A 12,268-nucleotide genomic window follows, 5' to 3' on the forward strand; every position below is an offset into this window, starting at 1 on the left:
ATCATACACTTCCTCTATGTAACCAGATAATTGCCGAGAAAGGCTGACTTGTAGTGGGCACATCTTCTTCCCTGATGTGATTATTCTCTGCAGCTGAAATTGAGACTCTCAGATCACTTCGTGTCTGCCAACCAAGAAGCAGCAGCAGCTGAAGATGACCAACTTCCTCATGTGTCACAGGGTGATCAGACATTGCAACAAAAGACATGCAGGTGGTCGAGAGAAGACAAAAAGCTTACAGCTCCTGGTATTCCCAAGCGGTCTCCCATTTAAGTACTAACCAGGCCCAACCCTGCTTGGCTTCCGAGATCAGACGAGGTTGGGCATATTCAGGGTGGTGTGGCCGTAAGCAACTGTAACTGTGACAAATGTGCATTATATAAGTACTGGAATCATACAGTTCCTCTATGTAACCAGATAATTGCAGAGAAAGACTGACTTGTAGTGGGCACATCTTCTTCCCTGATGTGATTATTCTCTGCAGCTGAAACTGAGACTCTCAGATCACTTCGTGTCTGCCAACAAAGCAGCAGCAGCTGAAGATGACCAACTTCTTCATGTGTCACAGAGTGATCAGACGTTGCAACAAAAGACATGCAGGTGGTAGAGAAAAGAGAAAAAGCTTACAGCACCTGGTTTTCCCAAGCGGTCTCCCACCCAAGTACTAACCAGACCAAACCCTGCTTGGCTTCCGAGATCAGACGAGGTCAGGCAAATTCAGGGTGGTGTGGCCGTAAGTAACAATGTCTGTGACAAATGTGCATTATATAAGTACAGGAATCATACGGTTCCTCTATGTAACCAGATAATTGCTGAGAAAGGCTGATGTGTAGTGGGCACATCTTCTTCCCTGACGTGATTATTCTCTTCAGCTGAAACTGAGACTCTCATATCACTTCGTGTCTGCCAACAAAGCAGCAGCAGCTGAAGATGACCATCTTCCTCATGTGTCACAGGGTGATCAGATGTTCCAACAAAACACATGCAGGTGGTAGAGAAAAGAGAAAAAGCTTACAGCACCTGGTATTCCCAAGCAGTCTCCCATCCAAGTACTAACCAGGCCCAACCCTGCTTGGCTTCCAAGATCAGACGAGGTCAGGCATGTTCAGGGTGGTGAGGCCGTAAGCAACAACGTCTCTGACAAATGTGCATTATATAGGTACTGGAATCATATGGTTCCTCTATGCAACCAGATAATTGCCGAGAAAGGCTGATGTGTAGCGGGCATATCATCTTCTCTGATGTGGTCATTCTCTGCAACTTAAACTGAGACTCTCAGATCACTTCGTGTCTGCCAACAAAGCAGCAGCAGCTGAAGATGACCACCTTCCTCATGTGTCACAGGGTGATCAGACGTTGCAACAAAAGACATGCAGGTGGTAGAGAGAAGAAAAAAAGCTTACAGCACCTCGTAATCCCAAGAGGTCTCCCATTCAATTACTAACCAGGCCCAACCCTCCTTGGCTTCCGAGATCAGACATGTTCAGGTTCGTGTAAATAACAATCTCTGTGACAAATGTGCATTATATAGGAAATTGGAATCATATGGTTCCTCTATGTAACCAGATAATTGCAGAGAAAGGCTGATATGTAGTGGGCACATCTTGTTCCCTGACGTGATAATTCTCTCCAGCTGAAAATGAGACTCTCAGATCACTTCGTGTCTGCCAACAAAGCAGCAGCAGCTGAAGATTACTAACTTCCTCATGTGTCACAGGGTGATCAGACGTTGCAACAAAAGACATGCAGGTGGTTGAGAGAAGAGAAAAAGCTTACAGCACCTGGTATTCCCAAGCGGTCTCCCATCCAAGTACTAACCAGGTCCAACCCTGCTTGGCTTCCGAGATCAGACAAGGTCAGGTTTATTCAGGGTGGTGTGGCCGTAAGTAACAATATCTGTGAAAAATGTGCAGTATATAAGTACTGGAATCATACACTTCCTCTATGCAACCAGATAATTGCCGAGAAAGGCTAACTTGTAGTGGGCACATCTTCTTCCCTGATGTGATTATTCTCTGCAGCTGAAACTGAGACTCTCAGATCACTTCGTGTCTGCCAACAAAGCAGCAGCAGCTGCTGAAGATGACCAACTTCCTCATGTGTCACAGGATGATCAGACGTTGCAACAAAAGACATGCAGGTGGTAGAGAGAAGAGAAGAAGCTTACAGCAACTGGTATTCCCAAGCGGACTCCCATCCAAGTACTAACCAGGACCAACCGTGCTATAATTCCGAGATCAGACAAGGTCGGGCATGTTCAGGGTGGTGTGGCCGTAAGCAACAATGTCTCTGACAAATGTGCATTATATAGGTACTGGAATCATACGGTTCCTCTATGCAACCAGATAATTGCCGAGAAAGGCTGATGTGTAGCGGGCATATCTTCTTCTCTGATGTGATCATTCTCTGCAACTGAAACTGAGACTCTCAGATCACTTCGTGTCTGCCAACAAAGCAGCAGTAGCTGAAGATGACCACCTTCCTCATGTGTCACAGGGTGATAAGACGTTGCAACAAAAGACATGCAGGTGGTAGAGAGAAGAGAAGAAGCTTACAGCACCTGGTATTCCCAAGCAGTCTCCCATGCAAGTACTAACCAGGACCAACCCTGCTTGGCTTCTGAGATCAGACGAGGTCGGGCATGTTCAGGGTGGTGTGGCCGTAAGCAACAATGTATCTGACAAATGTGCATTATATAGGCACTGGAATCATACGGTTCCTCTATGCAACCACATAATTGCCGAGAAAGGCTGATGTGTAGCGGGTGTATCATCTTCTCTGATGTGATCATTCTCTGCAACTGAAACTGAGACTCTCAGATCACTTCGTGTCTGCCAACAAAGCAGCAGTAGCTGAAGATGACCAACTTCCTCATGTGTCACAGGGTGATCAGACGTTGCAACAAAAGACATGCAGGTGGTAGAGAGAAGAGAAAAAGCTTACAGCACCTGGTATTCCCAAGAGGTCTTCCATCCAAGTACTAACCACGCCCAACCCTCCTTGGCTTCCAAGATCAGACGAGGTCGGGCATATTCAGGGTGGTGCGGCCGTAAGTAACAATCTCCGTGACAAATGTGCATTATATAGGCAATGGAATCATACACTTCCTCTATGTAACCAGATAATTGCCGAGAAAGGCTGATATGTAGTGGGCACATCTTCTTCCCTGACGTGATAATTCTCTCCAACTGAAAATGAGACTCTCAGATCACTTTGTGTCTGCCAACAAAGCAGCAGCAGCTGAAGATGACCAACTTCCTCATGTGTCACAGGGTGATCAGACGTTGCAACAAAAGACATGCAGGTGGTAGAGAGAAGAGAAAAAGCTTACAGCACCTGGTATTCCCAAGCAGTCTCCCATCCAAGTACTAACCAGGCCCAAACCTGCTTGACTTCCAAGATCAGACGAGGTCGGGCTTATTCAGGGTGGTGTGGCCGTAAGCAACAATATCTGTGACAAATGTGCATTATATAGGTACTGGAATCATACACTTCCTCTATGTAACCAGATAATTGCAGAGAAAGGCTGACTTGTAGTGGGCACATCTTCTTCCCTGATGTGATTATTCTCTGCAGCTGAAATTGAGACTCTCAGATCACTTCGTGTCTGCCAACAAAGAAGCAGCAGCAGCTGAAGATGACCAACTTCCTCATGTGTCACAGGGTGATCAGACGTTGCAACAAAAGACATGCAGGTGGTCGAGAGAAGACAAAAAGCTTACAGCTCCTGGTATTCCCAAGTGGTCTCCCATTTAAGTACTAACCAGGCCCAACCGTCCTTGGCTACCGAGATCAGACGAGGTCGGGCATGTTCAGGGTGGTGTGGCCGTAAGCAACAATGTCTGTGACAAATGTGCATTATATAGGTACTGGAATCATACGGTTCCTCTATGTAACCAGATAATTGCCGAGAAAGGCAGACTTGTAGTGGGCAAATCTTCTTCCCTCATGTGATCATTCTCTGCAACTGAAACTGAGACTCTCAGATCACTTCGTGCCTGCCAACAAAGCAGCAGTAGCTGAAGATGACCAAGAGGTCTTCCATCCAAGTACAAACCAGGCCCAACTGTGCTTGGCTTCCGAGATCAGACGAGGTCGGGCATGTTCAGGGTTGTGTGGCCGTAAGCAACAATGTCTCTGACAAATGTGCATTATATAGGTACTGGAATCATACGGTTCCTCTATGCAACCACATAATTGCCGAGAAAGGCTGATGTGTAGCGGGCATATCATCTTCTCTGATGTGATCATTCTCTGCAACTGAAACTGAGACTCTCAGATCACTTCGTGTCAGCCAACAAAGCAGCAGCAGCTGAAGATGACCAACTTCCTCATGTGTCACAGGGTGATCAGGCGTTGCAACAAAAGACATGCAGGTGGTAGAAAAAACGCTTACAGTACCTGGTATTCCCAAGAGGTCTTCCATCCAAGTACTAACCACGCCCAAACCTCCTTGGCTTCCAAGATCAGACGAGGTCGGGCATATTCAGGGTGGTGCGGCCGTAAGCAACAATAGCTGTGACAAATGTGCATTATATAGGCAATGGAATCATACACTTCAGCTATGTAACCAGATAATTGCCGAGAAAGGCTGATATGTAGTGGGCACATCTTCTTCCCTGACGTGATAATTCTCTCCAGCTGAAAATGAGACTCTCAGATCACTTTGTGTCTGCCAACAAAGCAGCAGCAGCTGAAGATGACCAACTTCCTCATGTGTCAAAGGGTGATCAGACGTTGCAACAAAAGACATGCAGGTGGTAGAGAGAAGAGAAAAAGCTTACAGCACCTGGTATTCCCAAGCAGTCTCCCATCCAAGTACTAACCAGGCCCAAACCTGCTTGACTTCCAAGATAAGACGAGGTCGGGCTTATTCAGGGTGGTGTGGCCGTAAGCAACAATATCTGTGACAAATGTGCATTATATAGGTACTGGAATCATACACTTCCTCTATGTAACCAGATAATTGCCGAGAAAGGCTGACTTGTAGTGGGCACATCTTCTTCCCTGATGTGATTATTCTCTGCAGCTGAAATTGAGACTCTCAGATCACTTCGTGTCTGCCAACAAAGAAGCAGCAGCAGCTGAAGATGACCAACTTCCTCATGTGTCACAGGGTGATCAGACATTGCAACAAAAGACATGCAGGTGGTCGAGAGAAGACAAAAAGCTTACAGCTCCTGGTATTCCCAAGCGGTCTCCCATTTAAGTACTAACCAGGCCCAACCGTCCCTGGCTACCGAGATCAGACGAGGTCGGGCATGTTCAGGGTGGTGTGGCCGTAAGCAACAATGTCTGTGACAAATGTGCATTATATAGGTACTGGAATCATACGGTTCCTCTATGTAACCAGATAATTGCCGAGAAAGGCAGACTTGTAGTGGGCAAATCTTCTTCCCTCATGTGATCATTCTCTGCAACTGAAACTGAGACTCTCAGATCACTTCGTGTCTGCCAACAAAGCAGCAGTAGCTGAAGATGACCAAGAGGTCTTCCATCCAAGTACAAACCAGGCCCAACTGTGCTTGGCTTCCGAGATCAGACGAGGTCGGGCATGTTCAGGGTTGTGTGGCCGTAAGCAACAATGTCTCTGACAAATGTGCATTATATAGGTACTGGAATCATACGGTTCCTCTATGCAACCAGATAATTGCCGAGAAAGGCTGATGTGTAGCGGGCATATCATCTTCTCTGATGTGATCATTCTCTGCAACTGAAACTGAGACTCTCAGATCACTTCGTGTCTGCCAACAAAGCAGCAGCAGCTGAAGATGACCACCTTCCTCATGTGTCACAGGGTGATCAGACGTTGCAACAAAAGACATGCAGGTGGTCGAGAGAAGAGAAAAAGCTTACAGCACCTGGTATTCCCAAGAGGTTTTCCATCCAAGTATTAACCACGCCCAACCCTCCTTGGCTTCCGAGATCAGACGAGGTCGGGTATGTTCAGGGTGGTGTGGCCGTAAGCAAGCATAACTGTGACAAATGTGCATTATATAGGTACTGGAATCATACAGTTCCTCTATGTAACCAGATAATTGCCAAGAAAAGCTGATAAGTAGTGGGCACATCTTCTTCCCTGACGTGATTATTCTCTCGAGCTGAAACTGAGACTCTCAGATCACTTTGTGTCTGCCAACAAAGCAGCAGAAGCTGAAGATGACCAACTTCCTCATGTGTCACAGGGTGATCAGACGTTGCAACAAAAGACATGCAGGTGGTACAGAGAAGAGAAAAAGCTTACAGCACCTCGTATTCCCAAGAGGTCTTCCATCCAAGTACAAACCAGGCCAAACTGTGCTTCGCTTCCGAGATCAGACGAGGTCAGGCATGTTCAGGGTTGTGTGGCCGTAAGTAACAATGTCTGTGACAAATGTGCATTATATAAGTACAGGAATCATACGGTTCCTCTATGTAACCAGATAATTGATGAGAAAGGCTGATGTGTAGTGGGCACATCTTCTTCCCTGACGTGATTATTCTCTTCAGCTGAAACTGAGACTCTCAGATCACTTCGTGTCTTCCAACAAAGCAGCAGCAGCTGAAGATGACCAACTTCTTCACGTGTCACAGGGTGATCAGACGTTGCAACAAAAGACATGCAGGTGGTAGAGAGAAGAGAAAAAGCTTACAGCACCTGGTATTCCCAAGCTGTCTCCCATCCAAGTACTAAGCAGGCTCAACCCTGCTTGGCTTCCGAGATCAGACAAGGTCGGGCATGTTCAGGGTAGTGTGGCCGTAAGCAACAATGTGTCTGACAAATGTGCATTATATAAGTACAGGAATCATACGGTTCCTCTATGTAACCATATATTTGCTGAGAAAGGCTGATGTGTAGTGGGCACATCTTCTTCCTTGACGTGATTATTCTCTTCAGCTGAAACTGAGACTCTCAGATCACTTCGTGTCTGCCAACAAAGCAGCAGCAGCTGAAGATGACCAACTTCCTCATGTGTCACAGGGCGATCAGACCTTGCAACAAAATACATGCAGGTGGTAGAGAGAAGAGAAAAAGCTTACAGCACCTGGCATTCCCAAGGGGTCTCCCATTCAAGTACTAACCAGGTCCAACCCTGCTTGGGTTCCAAGATCAGACAAGGTCAGACATATTCAGGGTGGTTTGTTCGTAAGTAACAATCTCCGTGACAAATGTGCATTATATAGGCAATGGAATCATACACTTCCTCTATGTAACCAGATAATTGCCGAGAAAGGCTGATATGTAGTGGGCACATCTTCTTCCCTGACGTGATAATTCTCTCCAGCTGAAAATTACACTCTCAGATCACTTTGTGTCTGCCAACAAAGCAGCAGCAGCTGAAGATGACCAACTTCCTCATGTGTCAAAGGGTGATCAGACGTTGCAACAAAAGACATGCAGGTGGTAGAGAGAAGAGAAAAAGCTTACAGCACCTGGTATTCCCAGACAGTCTCCCATCCAAGTACTAACCAGGCCCAAACCTGCTTGACTTGCAAGATCAGACGAGGTTGGGCTTATTCAGGGTGGTGTGGCCGTAAGCAACAATATCTGTGACAAATGTGCATTATATAGGTACTGGAATCATACACTTCCTCTATGTAACCAGATAATTGCCGAGAAAGGCTGACTTGTAGTGGGCACATCTTCTTCCCTGACGTGATTATTCTCTGCAGCTGAAATTGAGACTCTCAGATCACTTCGTGTCTGCCAACAAAGCAGCAGCAGCTGAAGATGACCAACTTCCTCATGTGTCACAGGGCGATCAGACCTTGCAACAAAATACATGCAGGTGGTAGAGAGAAGAGAAGAAGCTTACAGCACCTGGCATTCCCAAGGGGTCTCCCATTCAAGTACTAACCAGGTCCAACCCTGCTTGGGTTCCAAGATCAGACAAGGTCAGACATATTCAGGGTGGTTTGGCCGTAAGTAACAATCTCCGTGACAAATGTGCATTATATAGGCAATGGAATCATACACTTCCTCTATGTAACAAGATAATTGCCGAGAAAGGCTGATATGTAGTGGGCACATCTTCTTCCCTGACGTGATAATTCTCTCCAGCTGAAAATTAGACTCTCAGATCACTTTGTGTCTGCCAACAAAGCAGCAGCAGCTGAAGATGACCAACTTCCTCATGTGTCAAAGGGTGATCAGACGTTGCAACAAAAGACATGCAGGTGGTAGAGAGAAGAGAAAAAGCTTACAGCACCTGGTATTCCCAAGCAGTCTCCCATCCAAGTACTAACCAGGCCCAAACCTGCTTGACTTCCAAGATCAGACGAGGTCGGGCTTATTCAGGGTGGTGTGGCCGTAAGCAACAATATCTGTGACAAATGTGCATTATATAGGTACTGGAATCATACACTTCCTCTATGTAACCAGATAATTGCCGAGAAAGGCTGACTTGTAGTGGGCACATCTTCTTCCCTGATGTGATTATTCTCTGCAGCTGAAATTGAGACTCTCAGATCACTTCGTATCTGCCAACAAAGAAGCAGCAGCAGCTGAAGATGACCAACTTCCTCATGTGTCACAGGGTGATCAGACGTTGCAACAAAAGACATGCAGGTTGTAGAGAGAAGAGAAAACGCTTACAGCACCTGGTATTCCCAAGCGGTCTCCCACCCAAGTACTAAACAGGCCCAACACTGCTTGGCTTCCGAGATCAGACAAGGTCAGGCAAATTCAGGGTGGTGTGGCCGTAAGTAACAATGTCTGTGACAAATGTGCATTATATAAGTACAGGAATCATACGGTTCCTCTATGTAAACAGATAATTGATGAGAACGGCTGATGTGTAGTGGGCACATCTTCTTCCCTGACGTGATTATTCTCTTCAGCTGAAACTGAGACTCTCAGATCACTTCGTGTCTTCCAACAAAGCAGCAGCAGCTGAAGATGACCAACTTCTTCACGTGTCACAGGGTGATCAGACGTTGCAACAAAAGACATGCAGGTGGTAGAGAGAAGAGAAAAAGCTTACAGCAACTGGTATTCCCAAGCTGTCTCCCATCCAAGTACTAACCAGGTACAACCCTGCTTGGCGTCCGAGATCAGACGAGGTCGGGCTTATTCAGGGTGGTGTGGCCGTAAGCAACAATGTCTCTGACAAATGTGCATTATATAGGTACTGGAATCATACGGTTCCTCTATGCAACCAGATAATTGCCGAGAAAGGCTTATGTGTAGCGGGCAAATCATCTTCTCTGATGTGATCATTCTCTGCAACTGAAACTGAGACTCTCAGATCACTTCGTGTCTGCCAACAAAGCAGCAGCAGCTGAAGATGACCATCTTCCTCATGTGTCACAGGGTGATCAGACGTTGCAACAAAAGACATGCAGGTGGTAGAGAGAAGAGAAGAAGCTTACAGCACCTGGTATTCCCAAGCAGTCTCCCATCCAAGTACTAAGCAGGCTCAACCCTGTTTGGCTTCCGAGATCACACGAGGTTGGGCAAATTCAGGGTGGTGTGGCCGTAAGTAACAATGTCTGTGACAAATGTGCATTATATAGGTACTGGAATCATACGGTTCCTCTATGCAACCAGATAATTGCCAAGAAAGGCTAACTTGTAGTGGGCACATCTTCTTCCCTGATGTGATTATTCTCTACAGCTGAAACTGAGACTCTCAGATCACTTCGTGTCTGCCAAAAAAGCAGCAGCTGCTGAAGATGACCAACTTCCTCATGTGTCACAGGGTGATCAGACGTTGCAACAAAAGACATGCAGGTGGTAGAGAGAAGAGAAGAAGCTTACAGCACCTGGTATTCCCAAGCAGTCTCCCATCCAAGTACTAAGCAGGCTCAACCCTGTTTGGCTTCCGAGATCACACGAGGTTGGGCATATTCAGGGTGGTGTGGCCGTAAGTAACAATGTCTGTGACAAATGTGCATTATAGAGGTACTGGAATCATACGGTTCCTCTATGCAACCAGATAATTGCCAAGAAAGGCTAACTTGTAGTGGGCACATCTTCTTCCCTGATGTGATTATTCTCTACAGCTGAAACTGAGACTCTCAGATCACTTCGTGTCTTCCAACAAAGCAGCAGCAGCTGAAGATGACCAACTTCCTCATGTGTCACAGGGTGATCAGACGTTGCAACAAAAGACATGCAGGTTGTAGAGAGAAGAGAAAACGCTTACAGCACCTGGTATTCCCAAGCAGTCTCCCATTGAAGTACTAACCAGGCCCAACCCTCCTTGGCTTCCGAGATCAGACGAGGTCGGGCATATTCAGGGTGGTGTGGCCGTAAGGAACAATTTCTGTGACAAATGTGCATTATATAAGTACTGGAATCATACGGTTCCTCTATGTAACCAGATAATTTCCGAGAAAGGCTCACTTGTTATGGGCACATCTTCTTCCCTGATGTGATCATTCTCTGCAGCTGAAACTGAGACTCTCAGATCACTTCGTGTCTGCCAACAAAGCAGCAGCAGCTGCTGAAGATGACCAACTTCCTCATGTGTCATAGGGTGATCAGACGTTGCAACAAAAGACATACAGGTGGTAGAGAGAAGAGAAAAAGCTTAAAGCACCTGGTATTCCCAAGAGGTCTTCCATCCAAGTACTAACCAGGCCCAACCCTCCTTGGCTTCCGAGATCAGACGAGGTCGGGCATGTTCAGGGTGGTGTGGCCGTAAGCAACAATATCGGTGACAAATGTGCAATATATAGGTACTGGAATCATACACTTCCTCTGTGTAACCAGATAATTGCCGAAAAAGGCTGACTTGTAGTGGGTTCATCTTCCTCCTTGATGTGATTATTCTCTTCAGCTGAAACTGAGACTCTCAGATCACCTCGTGTCTATCAACAAAGCAGCAGCAGCTGAAGATGACCAACTTCCTCACGTGTCACAGGATGATCAGACGTTGCAACAAAAGACATGCAGGTGGTAGAGAGAAGAGAAAAAGCTTACAGCACCTGGTATTCCCAAGCTGTCTCCCATCCAAGTACTAACCAGGTACAACCTTCTTGGTGTCCGAGATCAGACGAGGTTGGGCTTATTCAGGGTGGTGTGGCCGTAAGCAACAATGTCTCTGACAAATGTGCATTATATAGGTACTGGAATCATACGGTTCCTCTATGCAACCAGATAATTGCCGAGAAAGGCTGATGTGTAGCGGGCAAATCATCTTTTCTGATGTGATCATTCTCTGCAACTGAAACTGAGACTCTCAGATCACTTTGTGTCTGCCAACAAAGCAGCAGCAGCTGAAGATGACCAACTTCCTCATGTGTCACAGGGTGATCAGACGTTGCAACAAAAGACATGCAGGTTGTAGAGAGAAGAGAAAACGCTTACAGCACCTGGTATTCCCAAGCAGTCTCCCATCCAAGTACAAAGCAGGTTCAACCCTGCTTGGCTTCCGAGGTCAGACGAGGTCAGGTATGTTCAGGGTGGTGTGGCCGTAAGCAACAATGTGTCTGACAAAAGTGCATTATATAAGTACAGGAATCATACGGTTCCTCTATGAAACCAGATAATTGCTGAGAAAGGCTGATGTGTAGTCGGCACATCTTCTTCCCTGACGTGATTATTCTCTTCAGTTGAAACTGAGACTCTCAGATCACTTCGTGTCTTCCAACAAAGCAGCAGCAGCTGAAGATGGCCAACTTCCTCATGTGTCACAGGGTGATCAGACGTTGCAACAAAAGACAAGCAGGTTGTAGAGAGAAGAGAAAACGCTTACAGCACCTGGTATTCCCAAGCAGTCTCCCATTAAAGTACTAACCAGGCCCAACCCTCCTTGGCTTCCGAGATCAGACGAGGTCAGGCTTATTCAGGGTGGTGTGGCCGTAAGGAACAATTTCTGTGACAAATGTGCATTATATAGGTACTGGAATCATACAATTCCTCTATGTAACCAGATAATTGCAGAGAAAGGCTGACTTGTTATGGGCACATCTTCTTCCCTGATGTGATTATTCTCTGCAGCTGAAACTGAGACTCTCAGATCACTTCGTGTCTGCCAACAAAGCAGCAGCAGCTGAAGATGACCAACTTCCTCATGTGTCACAGGGTGATCAGACGTTGCAACAAAAGACATGCAGGTGGTCGAGAGAAGACAAAAAGCTTAAAGCTCCTGGTATTCCCAAGCGGTCTCCCATTTAAGTACTAACCAGGCCCAACCCTCCTTGGCTACCGAGATCAGACGAGGTCGGGCATGTTCAGGGTGGTATGGCCGTAAGCAACTATGTCTGTGACAAATGTGCATTATATAGGTACTGGAATCATACGGTTCCTCTATGTAACCAGATAATTGCCGAGAAAGGCTGA

General features: G+C 46.4%; 27 pseudogenes; all 27 read right to left on the bottom strand.

Annotated features, from left to right (window-relative positions):
- Nucleotides 1-232: 232 nt before the first annotated feature.
- LOC140300335 (5S ribosomal RNA) lies at nt 233-351 on the bottom strand (annotated as a pseudogene).
- A 269-nt stretch (nt 352-620) lies between these two features.
- Nucleotides 621-739, bottom strand: LOC140281578 (5S ribosomal RNA; annotated as a pseudogene).
- A 269-nt stretch (nt 740-1,008) lies between these two features.
- LOC140301998 (5S ribosomal RNA) lies at nt 1,009-1,127 on the bottom strand (annotated as a pseudogene).
- Nucleotides 1,128-1,769: 642 nt separating this feature from the next.
- On the bottom strand, nt 1,770-1,888 carry LOC140299187 (5S ribosomal RNA; annotated as a pseudogene).
- Nucleotides 1,889-2,160: 272 nt separating this feature from the next.
- On the bottom strand, nt 2,161-2,279 carry LOC140295882 (5S ribosomal RNA; annotated as a pseudogene).
- A 269-nt stretch (nt 2,280-2,548) lies between these two features.
- LOC140315693 (5S ribosomal RNA) lies at nt 2,549-2,667 on the bottom strand (annotated as a pseudogene).
- Nucleotides 2,668-2,936: 269 nt separating this feature from the next.
- Nucleotides 2,937-3,055, bottom strand: LOC140292676 (5S ribosomal RNA; annotated as a pseudogene).
- Nucleotides 3,056-3,324: 269 nt separating this feature from the next.
- Nucleotides 3,325-3,443, bottom strand: LOC140297904 (5S ribosomal RNA; annotated as a pseudogene).
- Nucleotides 3,444-3,715: 272 nt separating this feature from the next.
- Nucleotides 3,716-3,834, bottom strand: LOC140278083 (5S ribosomal RNA; annotated as a pseudogene).
- A 555-nt stretch (nt 3,835-4,389) lies between these two features.
- On the bottom strand, nt 4,390-4,508 carry LOC140296438 (5S ribosomal RNA; annotated as a pseudogene).
- A 269-nt stretch (nt 4,509-4,777) lies between these two features.
- LOC140289783 (5S ribosomal RNA) lies at nt 4,778-4,896 on the bottom strand (annotated as a pseudogene).
- Nucleotides 4,897-5,168: 272 nt separating this feature from the next.
- On the bottom strand, nt 5,169-5,287 carry LOC140292668 (5S ribosomal RNA; annotated as a pseudogene).
- Nucleotides 5,288-5,849: 562 nt separating this feature from the next.
- Nucleotides 5,850-5,968, bottom strand: LOC140281889 (5S ribosomal RNA; annotated as a pseudogene).
- Nucleotides 5,969-6,237: 269 nt separating this feature from the next.
- Nucleotides 6,238-6,356, bottom strand: LOC140294800 (5S ribosomal RNA; annotated as a pseudogene).
- Nucleotides 6,357-6,625: 269 nt separating this feature from the next.
- Nucleotides 6,626-6,744, bottom strand: LOC140293012 (5S ribosomal RNA; annotated as a pseudogene).
- A 657-nt stretch (nt 6,745-7,401) lies between these two features.
- Nucleotides 7,402-7,520, bottom strand: LOC140276891 (5S ribosomal RNA; annotated as a pseudogene).
- A 269-nt stretch (nt 7,521-7,789) lies between these two features.
- On the bottom strand, nt 7,790-7,908 carry LOC140295228 (5S ribosomal RNA; annotated as a pseudogene).
- Nucleotides 7,909-8,177: 269 nt separating this feature from the next.
- LOC140297915 (5S ribosomal RNA) lies at nt 8,178-8,296 on the bottom strand (annotated as a pseudogene).
- A 272-nt stretch (nt 8,297-8,568) lies between these two features.
- Nucleotides 8,569-8,687, bottom strand: LOC140291085 (5S ribosomal RNA; annotated as a pseudogene).
- A 269-nt stretch (nt 8,688-8,956) lies between these two features.
- LOC140295298 (5S ribosomal RNA) lies at nt 8,957-9,075 on the bottom strand (annotated as a pseudogene).
- Nucleotides 9,076-9,344: 269 nt separating this feature from the next.
- On the bottom strand, nt 9,345-9,463 carry LOC140295904 (5S ribosomal RNA; annotated as a pseudogene).
- A 269-nt stretch (nt 9,464-9,732) lies between these two features.
- Nucleotides 9,733-9,851, bottom strand: LOC140294534 (5S ribosomal RNA; annotated as a pseudogene).
- A 269-nt stretch (nt 9,852-10,120) lies between these two features.
- On the bottom strand, nt 10,121-10,239 carry LOC140277309 (5S ribosomal RNA; annotated as a pseudogene).
- A 272-nt stretch (nt 10,240-10,511) lies between these two features.
- On the bottom strand, nt 10,512-10,630 carry LOC140306932 (5S ribosomal RNA; annotated as a pseudogene).
- Nucleotides 10,631-11,286: 656 nt separating this feature from the next.
- LOC140291209 (5S ribosomal RNA) lies at nt 11,287-11,405 on the bottom strand (annotated as a pseudogene).
- A 269-nt stretch (nt 11,406-11,674) lies between these two features.
- LOC140291565 (5S ribosomal RNA) lies at nt 11,675-11,793 on the bottom strand (annotated as a pseudogene).
- A 269-nt stretch (nt 11,794-12,062) lies between these two features.
- LOC140272862 (5S ribosomal RNA) lies at nt 12,063-12,181 on the bottom strand (annotated as a pseudogene).
- Nucleotides 12,182-12,268: the final 87 nt, after the last annotated feature.

Source organism: Leuresthes tenuis, unplaced genomic scaffold (assembly GCF_036924035.1).
Source record: "Leuresthes tenuis unplaced genomic scaffold, fLeuTen1.0.hap1 SCAF_1, whole genome shotgun sequence".
Taxonomy (NCBI): Eukaryota; Metazoa; Chordata; class Actinopteri; order Atheriniformes; family Atherinopsidae; genus Leuresthes; species Leuresthes tenuis.